Below are 12,306 nucleotides of genomic sequence, written 5' to 3'. Positions count from 1 at the left end.
GACACACACACGCAGTGGCTGAAGTTCTACCAGCAGAGGATGGCTTTCAAAAGCAGAGTGAGGACCTTGTTTAGGTTAAATTAATGACCAGTTTCCCAGGGCTTGTTGGTAGACACTAAAGAAAGCTCAACAGAGCGTCGACATCATTTCCTTTGGATTTTGTCTGAAGCCCACCATGGACAAAACGCTCCCTGCTGCCACCCCACGTCAGCCTCAAGGTCAAAAGAAAACCCCAGAAGGCATTATTGAAGACTTCAGGCTCCGTTTTGTGTTCTTCTCTGAATAAGGAGTTTCAAAACTGCCTACGGTGGATTAGGAGATGTTGGAGAGGAAAGAATGGGGGAAAGAGAAAGAAAGTCAGGAGAAAGTTAGTTTAGCTTGCTGAAAAAATAAACTTAGCTTGCAACGATAGCCCTCAGTGATTTTGGCTCAGATTCAGGACAAAGGGAAGGTGAAATTTAGACACCGTTGGAGGAGAGAAACGAGGGTGGGAGGAGAGTGTGTATGACACCACACGTGCTACTTGACTTTTTAAACTGTGTTAAGTTTCAAGGGAAAAATGCATATGAGTGTTTATGGGGAGGTTATGCGATATGTGGGAAATGCAGGTCCTGGAGCCTGGGACCTTGGTTTGAAGGCCCAGTTTGTGACTTCCTGCATTTGTAACACGTCTGAATATTGGCTTCCTCATCCCTACAATGAGAATAACAATGTCCCCTCACAGGGTCCTTGTTAGGACGTAATGAAATAATGCCTGTAAGTCACCTGGCATGTGTGGACACTCAAATCCTAGCTTCCTTTCTTCTGACCCCTCCGCCGTAGAAGCCATCTGTGGAAATCATGTTTTAAAGGTTCTGTAGCAGTGGGTTTCAGCTTTTGTTCTGACACACATGGCAAATGGGCTGTGGCATTCTTCTCTGAACATATGCCTGAGTCTCAGCTTCAGGGACTCTGATCTCACAAGTGTGCAGTGGGGCCCACAGTTTGCATTCCTGTTTTTTTTTTTTTTTTTTTTAAATAGATGGGTATTTTTTTCCCCTGGGAAAGATTCACCCTGAGCTAACATCTGTTGCCAATCTTCCTCTCTCTCTCTCTCTCTTTTTTTCCCTCCCCAAAGCCCCAGTACTTATTTGCATATTCTGGGTGTAGGTCCTTCTAGTTCTTCTCTGTGAGCCATCACCACAGCATGGCCACTGACAGATGAGTGCTGTGGTTCCACGCCCAGGAACTGAACCCTGGCTACCAAAGCAGAGTGCACCAGACTTTAACCACCACCATCAGGGCTGGCTCGGGAAATTTTTATCAACATCAAAGTTAAAAACTACCAATAAACTGCTTGCATCCCCATGGCCTGCGGTTTAGATGCTGAAGCAATAGCCTAGCAGTGAAGGCCCTTCACAAACTAGCCCCCACCTCTCCTGACGGATTTCTCCTTTGCCGCCTTCCCCTCCACCCACACTGCCCTCTCACTGGTCCTTATGAAGACCATCACGCTTCTGTAACCTCCTCTTGCTCATGCACCCCAAGGCCTAGAACTGTCTCTGCTCCGTGTCTCTTTGGCTTTCTCATTCTTATTCCCCCTTCAAGTTTCAGCCTAACGCCTTAGTTCCCCCATCTCTGTACTTCCCTCCACTTCCGTGGCAGACCCTGTGTCTCCGAATTTCTCTAACGTCTATTTGCACCAGGCATTTAGCAAAACTCACATCCCATGTCAGCTGATGTTATCAACTATGCTTCCTGTTTCAGGGTTTGTGTGCTTTGGGGTCAGAAAAGCGTCTGTGTTTTACAATTTTTTCAATCCCTCCTAACATCTAGCTCAGTGCTTGTGCATAGTAGGTGCTTTTTAAATAGCTGTTGGTTGGGTAATGTGAATGAAGTAGCTACCAGCCACGTCAGGAGGCTCCTTGACATCTGACTTGAGCTCAGGGAATCACCGGAGCTGTCATAGCAAACCCTTCCAGTCTGCTCCACCAGTCCAAGCACTTTGCAGATATGAACTCAGTTAATGTTCAGAACAATCCTAGGAGATTTATACCACATTTTCCCCATTTTACAGATGAGGAGATTGTGGCACAGAGAGGTGAAGTGACTTGTCCAAAGCCACACACCTAGGAATGGTTAGAGTCAGGGTTCTAGCCCAGTCTGGCTGGAATCAGAGTTCATGCTCTTGACCCCCACTTAAAATTTCATAAGAAGAGATGGAGTTTAATTAGCGCTGACTACGAGTGCCAGGAATTTTGCTACATACCACACACATTTGTCACTTAATTTGTACAAAATCATGTGAGGCAGCTTCATTCCCATTTTGCAGATGAAGAAAACGAGGTTAATCAAATTGCCCGAGAGCCCTGAGCTGGTAATCTAAGGAGATTCAAACCCAGGTCTGCCTGGCTTCTGAATCCATGTGCTTAAGTGCTCTGCTCCGCCGTGGATGTATTTGGTTCTTTCCACCTTCTGGCTATCTCTCTTGTTGCCACGGGAACGCCCTGCTCACAGCCTTCACCACTCCTGACCTATCTGCTACAGCAACACTTCCTACTAGACCACTTCCAGCCAGGACCCTGCGCTCTAGGCTTTTCTTTATTTAAAGGGAAACCTCTATGGTCAGACATAGCCATGCAAATAGCTCTGTCCCGCTGATAGTGGTTTTGAGGCTTCAGGGGATTTTATTCTCTAACATTATATGTTGCAAAATGTCCTCAGCTCATTAGCATGTGTGTCTATTTATACATATACTCCTGCACTTGTACACCTACTTAAAACTTTTTTAACCTAGCTCTACTGATACCACTGGGTGTCTACACAGAAAAAAATTGCTGTGTGATCAAAAGCCACGTTTTGTCAAGTAATAAGAAAACAAACAACATAATGAAAACGGGGGCACTTTATGGAAGAAGATGGATGGATGGCAGATAAGCACATGAAAAGATGCCCAATGTCATTAGGGAAACACAAATTAAAACCACAGTGAGATACCAGCACATGTTTACTTGTTGTTAGTGCCACTGAGTTGATTCCAACTCCTCATGGCAACCTCATGGCAGAGTGGAATGCTGCCCAGTCTTTTGTGCCATCCTCTCACCTTCTGGCACTCTATCAGACAATGCTCTGCTGCTGTTCATAGGGTTTTCATGGCCAATTTTTTTTGGAAGTGGGTGGCCAGGTCCTTCTTCCTAGTCCGTCTTAGTCTGGAAGCTCTGCTGAAACCTGTCCTCCATGGGTGACCCTGATGGCATTCGAAATACTGGTGGCATAGCTTTCAGCATCACAACAACATGCATTTGCCACAATATGACAACAGAGGGACGGGTGGTGTGGCTCCCTGACTGGGAAATGAAACTAGGCAGTGACAGTGAGAGGGCTGAATCTTAACCACTAGACCATCAGGGCTGTCTCCACGCGTATTAGAATGTCTGAAATCACGAAGACTGACCACTCAAAGTTGGCAAAAGTGTGGAGGAAATGAAACTCTCCTCCGCTGCTGGTGGGGGGGTAAAATAGTGACAACCACTTTGGAGAAGCTTGACAGTTTCTAAAAAAGTTAAACATACGTGAGCCATTGCACTCCTGGATACATACCCAAGAGAAATGAAAGCACATGTCTATACAAAGCTTGTACATGAATGTCCATAGCAGCTTTATCTGTAATAGTCCAGAACTAGAAACAACCCAAATATCCAACCAAAGGTTAATAGAGGAACAAATTGGATCTGTTCACACAATAGAATATTACTCTGCAATAAAAAGGAATGGACTATTGATACACGCAACATGGGTGAATTTCAAATTAAGGATGCTGAGTGAAAAAAGCCAGACAAAAATGAGTGCATACTGTATTGATATAAAATTCTAGAAAATGCAAACTAATCTATAGTGACAGAGAACAGACCAGCGGTTGTCTGCGGATGGGGGAGGAGGGCAAAGAGGAGTGGGAGTGGGGTTGGAATTTCAGAGGGAAAAGGACATTTTTTAGAGTAATGGCCTTGTCCATTTATCTTGATTGTGCTGATGGTTTCCCGGGTACACACGTATATCAAAACTCACCAAGTCATACTCTTTAAATATACTCAGCTTATTGTATGTCAATTATAGCTTCACAAAGTCATGCTTCTCAAGTAAGAGGCTTTCTATTTGGGGTTTAGTAGACACAGGTGACCTGTAGCGTAAGTAGCTGCTCATGACTTTCTTAGCTGAGACCCCCTGCTCTCAGCAGTCCTGAGGGGCTAGTCCGGGAGAAGTCAGCAGGATTTAAATCACCATCACTGTCTTGTTCCCTGGTGAGGCAAGAAGCAACAGAGTAAAATCTGGATATACCAGAATGCTGTGGGAATGTGATGTTCCGGCAAATTGAGATTTCCTGCTCTTTGAATATTAAGCAGGCACTCTCCTAATATCAAGTCTTTAGCTTGACAAGCTCTCTAAAGTTGCAAGGCCAGGCTCCTGCTTTCCTAAGGAGTACCATGGAGCTGCCTGAGATTCTCTTTGCTGACGAGGATCTTGCTTTACTGGAGGTGGTCCTTCTGCCTTTCAGCTCTTATTGCATGGAGCCAGAGAAGGAAAAGAGGAATTGGGGAAGGAAGTGGACTGCATCCGGATAAGTCAGGACACTACCAGGAAGCTAATCTCTTAAAAGCCCCCATTCCACACCAGTCTCTCACATCGCGTGCTTTCTTGTGACTTGCCTCTTTATTTTAAAATTAGAATACAGAAGAAAGTTCCTGTTATTTTACAGTTCTGATCAGTTAGATTTCATCCAATCAAAAGTTTCCTACAATTCTTATAATCAAATTTCCTTCTGAATGACAGCTCAGAGGAAAGAGATTTCTGATGTGTGCAAATCTGTGAAGCTGAACATGCTTGCGTGCCAGAATGACACAAAAGTGGTGAGCTAGCTGGTGAGTTCACATTAAGATGAAAGCGCTGTCTGCTTCGTGTCCAGATAAGGATGCCTGTAGTTCCTCCTGACAAGACAATCAAACGGAAGATCAATCCACAGAAGTTGAATAATTTTAAATGATTCTGAATTTTTCCACCCCTACTTCAGAAGGAGGTTGTATCTGATAGTCAGTAGACAGATAAAATACCAGGCTGCTTCATCAGTTCCTATCTAACCTCTCTGAGCCTTGCATATGCCTCTCTAATATGGAGATATTGACACCCACGTTGCAGCATTGACATGAGGAATAAATAAGATAATGTCAGTAGAATGACTGACGCTGGCATGGATGGTCAATATACAGTAGTTTAACAAGATGTTGAAATGAGATTCTTTTTGTCTCTACTCAGCTGATGCCCTTGAAAGAACCAGAACAAAAAGTAGATGACAGGTACTCTCACATCAAGCAATGTAGGACTTGCAAAGGGGTGGCCAAAGGCCAGTTCTGTGACCCTTTGCTCTTCTCCCATATGGAAGATCTAAAAGAGGTGAAGAGCTTGGGGAGATAAAAGTTGGAAATTAGGGAGATTATCTCTTTGGGGGAAAACAGTTGCAATGCAATGGAATTTTCCTTTCTACTCAGTGAGGGCAGTATGAGGGTTTTTACTTTCACCCCACGCAGACTGTGAAGGGCTTCAGATAGACTCCAACCTTGACCTGTGTCCACAGGAATCTGTGCAGCCCAGTGGCTGGTGGCAGATCATGCCTGAATACAGCTTAAAGGCCAGAGGCTGTGACCAGCCAGCGTCCTGGTGCCAGAGGCAAGGAGAGGAGGCTGCACTGGAATCAGCCTGTGCTCCTGGGTTGTTGGGGCCCAGGATGCATGAGTGAGTGTTTCCAGTGTGAGCCACGGGCAAGAGAAGGCCATGTGGAGCTGTAAAAAATCCTGCCAAGGAAGACTGCCTGAACAGGAGGGATGTGAACTTGACAAAGGGAATGGCAATCGGATTCTCAGAGGCAGAAGGAGAAAATGTAGGCAGCCAGCTGTGGGAACACACGTGGCCTGCCTCACCGGGAGTGTATCTTAAGGTTGCTGGGGGTGGGGCAGTGAAACGGAAAACCAGGCAAAGCTCCTGTGAAGAGTCAGATTTGAACCTGAACAAACTAAGAGGAGACCAACACCAGGTTCGGTTCGTAGCAGGAAAGTAGAACCTTTCCTGTTGTTGCCACCTCTCCTCCCATTCTCCTTCATTTCTGGAGGAGCTGGAGGAAGCAGGGGCAGAGGCACAGGGCAGGCAAATGGAGAGGACCTTACCACATCGGCACTCTTGCCCACGTGGATTTCTCAAGCCTCACAGGCCTGATCTGTGGAAGGCAGATTCCTTAACTCTAAATGAGATTCAGAGTATTATATGGAATGCTACATTTTAAAGATTTTATTTTTTTCCTTTTTCTCCCCAAAGCCCCCTGGTACATAGTTGTATATTCTTCGTTGTGGGTCCTTCTAGTTGTGGCATGTGGGATGCCGCGTCAACGTGGTTTGATGAGCAGTGCCATGTCCGCGCCCAGGATTTGAACGAACGAAACACTGGGCCGCCGGCAGTGGAGCGCGTGAACTTAACCACTCGGCGACGGGCCAGCCCCTGGAATGCTACATTTTAATTACCCAGTTGAGATGGTTTTGCAACTTGAAGCGACTGAAGGACTTTTTGTTACGTCAGAGAGCCTGCAAAATATGATGGAACCTGCCTGAGAGTCCATTCCAGGATGGGGAAAGATCTCGCCCCAGACATCTGAATTGGTTATGAGAGGAGAAAAATAAAGCCTCATTCTGTTGGCCTCCTAGAAGTCTGGCTTTTCAACACCACAGTTACAGTAGCTATTGCTGTGACTGGAAGATGTTATTCATGAAGGCCTACGTGACAGTCCTGAAGGCTGCTCACTGCATGGTCCCAGCCCTCTCTCTTCCAGGAACCTGGTAGCATTGCATCTCCCAGCCTCTAGGCATTGGGTGTTGCCATGTGACTAGTTCTGCGCTGAGTATTTCATTGTGGTGTAAGACCCTCTGGAGCTCTCTTTTCTGTACCAATGTCAGATCCACTCTGCACCCACATGTAGCCCCTGAGCACTTGAACGTGGCTATTCCAGGGGCTGGCCCCGTGGCCGAGTGGTTAAGTTCGCGCTCTCCGCTGCAGGCGGCCCAGTGTTTCATTGGTTCGAATCCTGGGCGCGGACGTGGCACTGCTCATCAAACCACGCTGAGGCAGCGTCCCACATGCCACAACTAGAAGGACCCACAATGAAGAATATACAACTACGTACTGGGGGGCTTTGGGGAGACAAAGGAAAAAAACCCAAAATCTTTAAAAAAAACAAAAAAAGAAAGTGGCTAGTCCAAAATGAAGTGTGCTCTAAGTGTAAAAGATTCACCAGATTTCAAAGACTTAGTACCCAAAAAATGCTTTGCATATCTCATGAATAATTTTTATATTTATTACTTATTGAAAAGATACTATTATGAATATAGTGAGTTGAATAAAAGATATTATTACAAGTAATTTCTTTTTACCATTTAAAAGACGGCTATTAGAAAATTTAAAATTATACATGTGGCTCACATTGGCGGCTTGCATTATATTTTTATTGGATAATGTGGTTCAAGATAGCAGTTCCTCTATCGGTGTGGATGGTTCCTAAATTGAGGATGTCAAAAACGTGGAGCAGATCCTACAGCCAACCCACAATGGACGTGTAATGTGAGCAAGAAATAAATGTTCGCTGTTTTAGGACGTTGGTTAAAATGGGTTGTTTGTTATTGCAACACTAACGCCCTAGCTATGCTGATTGGGTCAACCTGGAAGAGGAAAGGCAGCAGAAGTGAACTTCCTGACTATCCTATGCTCTGAAATCTCCGTGAATGTCTATTTTTCTTTTTTAGACTCCTCATCTCTAGTACCAACAACTGGAAATGTCAAGATCTCTCAGGATTTTCCTTGTCCTCCTAATTGGACTTTGGTTTAGTAGTCATTCAGAAGGAGAGTGGCAAATCCAATATAACTGTGTGTGTTTTTCTTTTACTGTCAGTGTCTTGACACACAAGGAAGTTAGCTGTCTGGTTGTCTGGTCTTTGGGTTAGTAAATGAGGTCAACATAAGGCTAGAAGACTCTGCTCCAGTTTGGTTATTTGCTTCCTGACACAGTGAGTGACCTGATTGGATAAACAGTCCACTCTTTCTGCTGTGCCTCCCTTCCTGTTTCCTGCTGGCCTTTCAAAGTTGTGAGATGCTAGGATCCCTGCAGCAGACGATGACTCCATCTGAGGCGGCTCTGAACCAAAATATTTCTATTTTAATATTAGCTTTGAATTTGTTCATACTTTCTTTGAGAACACGCGTAGAGTGTTTTCTCTTGATTCTTAAGCTGCCAGTGCTTCAACAGGGAAACAAATCACATGAAGATGCTAGAGATGGTAGTGGATGACCTTTACTTTGCTGCATAAGGAATTTGGTATAAAGAGTAGCTTCAGCATTGCTTTCTGACTCTATTTGAAAAATCTTTGGTGAACAGTTATGGATGGAATCTGCTGGATCAGAGTCTCTGGTTTCATTTAAGGCTTGACAATAGACATTTAGCAGACTCTGCCACAGCCATTAACCAACTGTGTGATCTTGGGTAAGTGTCTTGCTCTCTGGGCCTCTCCGCAAAGTGTTTGTGTTAACATTTTACAAGCTCATTCTGACCACAATGTGGAGGGTGTTTGGAGGTGGGCATCCCTGGGAGAGTAGTGTCAGTTAAGCCTGTAGTTGTAATCCAGGTGAGAGATGACAGAATCACAGCAGTGAAGGCGACGCAGGGGAGAGGCCAGTTCGGTCAAGACTTGCACATATATTTATGGAGAGTACGCCATATGCCTACAATGAAAGGTAGCCAAGCCTTACTCTCTGCCCTTCAAGAGCTTCTAAGCTGGTGGTTTCAACCTCCTTTGATTGCTGTGTGCTGGAATGAGCAGATAAAGAAGGGGAAATGGGCTGTTCAGAGAAGGCTTCCAAGAGGTGGTGATGACTGAGAGAAGAATTGAAGGGCGTAGGATTTACCAAGCAAGGAGGGTAGGAGACACATTTGAAAGAAACTTAGGAGGAATCATCAACAAGAGCAGAAGGAGTCTAAGATGATTTCCAGTTTATGACTTAGCGACCTAGAAGATGGTCATTTCATTGATGAGGGTAAGAAATACAAAAAGAAGAGCCTAGTTAGTGGAAAAGATGATGCATTTAGATAGGAAAATACTGAACTTAAAGTTCTAGGTAGGAATCTAGGAGTGACTGCCCAGCAGCAGTTAGGGATCTACAGGACCGCAGCAAAGAAGAAAGGTCAAAGTGGAGTTTTAGATTCCGAAGTGAGGAGCTTGTCTGTGGGTATTTGAAGCTGTAAGAATAGGTGAGAATGCCCAGGAAGAACAAGAGTTCACGTATTCATTCACTCATGCGCTCACTATGTACTGAGAGCCCACGATGTGGTAATTGAAGAAATGTGAGATCAACCTCGGAAAGCGTGTACTTGAAAGACAAACAAGAGCATAGACTGGGGCCGGCCCTGTGGCCAAGTGGTTGAGTTAGCGTGCTCCGCTTCAGGGACCCAAGGTTTCGCTGGTTCGGATCCTGGGCGTGGACCTGGAACTGCTCATCAATCCTTGCTGAGGCAGTGCCCCACATAGCAGAACCAGAAGGACCTACAACTAGAATGCACAACTATGTACTGGGGGACTTCGGGGAGAAGAAGAAGGAAAAAAAAAAAGAAGATTCGCAACAGAGGTTGGCTCAGGTGCCAATCTTAAAAAAAAAAGAAGCATAGACTCTTCTTTCAAGAAACTTGATTGTACAAGGAAAGAGATAAATAGCTGATAACTAGATGGGATAAGAAACCAAGAGAACACTTTTCAAGGATGAGAGATGCTTTCTTGAGTGGAAAATTTAGCTGAATTTCATCTGTATTTGAAAAAAATCTTTTTGTCAATGAGAGAAATACAACAAGAATTTCAGTTGATTGTATATGTAGCTGCTAATATTGTTAAAATGTTCAGAGACTTCAATCATATTTATTAATGTAATCATTCACTTCTATCATTCAATACTTCTCTGTAAATAATGGACTTTAGAAGACTTATGTTTCAGAAGAAATTGGTTGGACACACTTTAATTGGCCACTCCTGAACTGATGTTAGGCAGATGCAGAAAAGTCAAGATCCAATCATGCCTTCTGGGTCTTACAATCTGATTATAAAGATTAATGCCATGAACTGTAGAGATGATCAGTGAGATGAGATTACACTTTCAATTGTAGAAAATCCTGTAAAAAGTAAGTTAAAATATTGAAAAAAAGTGGAAAAATCTAAGAAAACTGGCTTGAAGCTCTGAACAACTTTGAGCTCTCTCCTTTTTCCTTGTAGGCAGTGGGGGGAGCCATAAAGGGGGCTTGGATGGCAGTAGCTTGGAGAAAGGTGACTCAAGAGATGGGAAAATCAACTCGTGGACTATTATAGTTTATCCGTGTGGGAGGTAATAGAGAGTTGGTAGTAGAAATAAGAATGAACAGGACTATTTCAAGGGAAGAACCCACAGATGGTACTGGTTGAATAAGATGGTGAGAATTAAGAGGTACTCAGAGAGAATTCTAGTATCTTGATCCTCTGAGAAAAGCAGTTTCTTAACACAAGCAGGAAAGTCATAGAGTGATGGTGGGTTTGGGACATGAGTTGGGACTTACATGAAGGGAAGGAGAGAGAGTGGAGATGGAGGGATCTGCTTAGACTCATGAGCAAAGAAGTAAAAGCTGAAGTCCTAGGAGATGTGTTCACGGAAGGAGAACATGCAGAATAAAGAAAAAGACACAGCTTTATGTCAGACAACTGAGAAGACCCATGGATCGAGATCAGGGGCAGAAAGAGGAGCCAGCTAAAGGGTTGGTCAAGATGTGGTCTACAGAAGAAGACTGTCAGAAGCCTAGAGAGAGGAGTCACTCTGCAGGAAAAGGGAAGCGGTCAACAGTGTCAAATATGTAGGGGTTAAAGGGGCTGAGGCCTCAAACAGGCAGTTAGGTTTGGTCATTATGGCACCATGGTGACCTTCAAGGGAGCAGTTTCAGAAGGGTGGTGAGGAGGAAAGTCATAATACAGAGAAAATGGTGGTGGAAGTGAAAAGGAGAAGCAGTGGTTGCAGAGTATTCATTCTAGAAGTTTGCTAAGGGGATTATAGAGAACTGGTTTGCAGCTTCCAGGAGTAATAAGGTGACTCACTCGTTTATTAGTTCAATAGGTCCATATTTACCAGAGCCCTCTGGGCGATTGTTTACTTCGAGGCGAATGGGGCAGGCAGGCACCCCACTGTGTTGGAGCTCGCGTTCTAGAGTGGAGGGACAGTCTGCAGACAATGAAGATCACTCCAAATGTTGAAAATTCTGTTGATGAAAATACGACAAGGCACGAAATAAGTACTTTCCAATCCGTAGAAGCAGAAAGTGCATAGATCCTGAGGCAGGACTGAGTGTTGCATGTTCAAGGAACAAAAAGAAGGACAGTGTGGGGGGCTGGCCTGGTGGCCTAGTGGTTAAGTTCATGCTCTCCACTTCCGCGGCCTGGAGTTCACCGGTTCGGATCCCAGCGTGGACCTAGTACTACTTATCAAGCCGCATTGTGGCAGGCGTCCCACATATAAAATAGAAGTGAGAGGCACGGATGTTAGCTCAGGGCTAATCTTCCTTGAAAAAAAAAAAAGAAGCAGCAGAAGGACAGCGTATCCGGTGCTTGATAAACTAGGGGGAAAGGGATGGATGTCAGAGTGACAGGGGAGGAGTTTGGGTTTCATTCTAAGTGTAAGAGCCCACCATTGGTGGATTTTAGAGAAGTGACACTACGAGATTTGCAACTTCAAATTCTCTTTGGCTGCTTCATGACGGAAGAATGGACTGTGGAGGGTAAGAGCTGAAGTTTGGACATATAATAGGAAGCTGCTGAATGATACAGGGAAGGGATGAGGTGGCTTAGACCAGACTGGTAGCACTAAAAATGGAGAGAAGGGGTCAGATTTGGGATATGTTTTGATGGTAGAATCATCACCAGGACATGCTAATGATATCGGGGGTAAGGGGAAAAGACAAGTGAAGGATGACACCTAAGTTTTTGACCTGAGGGACTGGACAAGCAGTGGAACAATTTTCTGAGATGGGAAGATGTGGGGAGGTGCGGATGTGGGGTGTGGCAGGGTGGGAGCAATCAGAGTTTCGTTTTGTTCATATGTGACGTGTTTTGAGTCATCCAAGTAGAGGTGGGGTTCAGAGGAGGAGTCAGAGCCAAGGGAAAGATTTTTCTCTTAACGGAGGACTGAATACTTGTAAACTGCAGACTGAGGGCAGGAATACGCTGGAGAGGGGAAGGG

Source organism: Equus asinus, chromosome 6 (genome assembly GCF_041296235.1).
Source record: "Equus asinus isolate D_3611 breed Donkey chromosome 6, EquAss-T2T_v2, whole genome shotgun sequence".
NCBI classification, from domain to species: domain Eukaryota; kingdom Metazoa; phylum Chordata; class Mammalia; order Perissodactyla; family Equidae; genus Equus; species Equus asinus.
The sequence above is the reverse complement of the archived record's forward strand: the minus strand, read 5'-3'. Positions refer to the sequence as shown.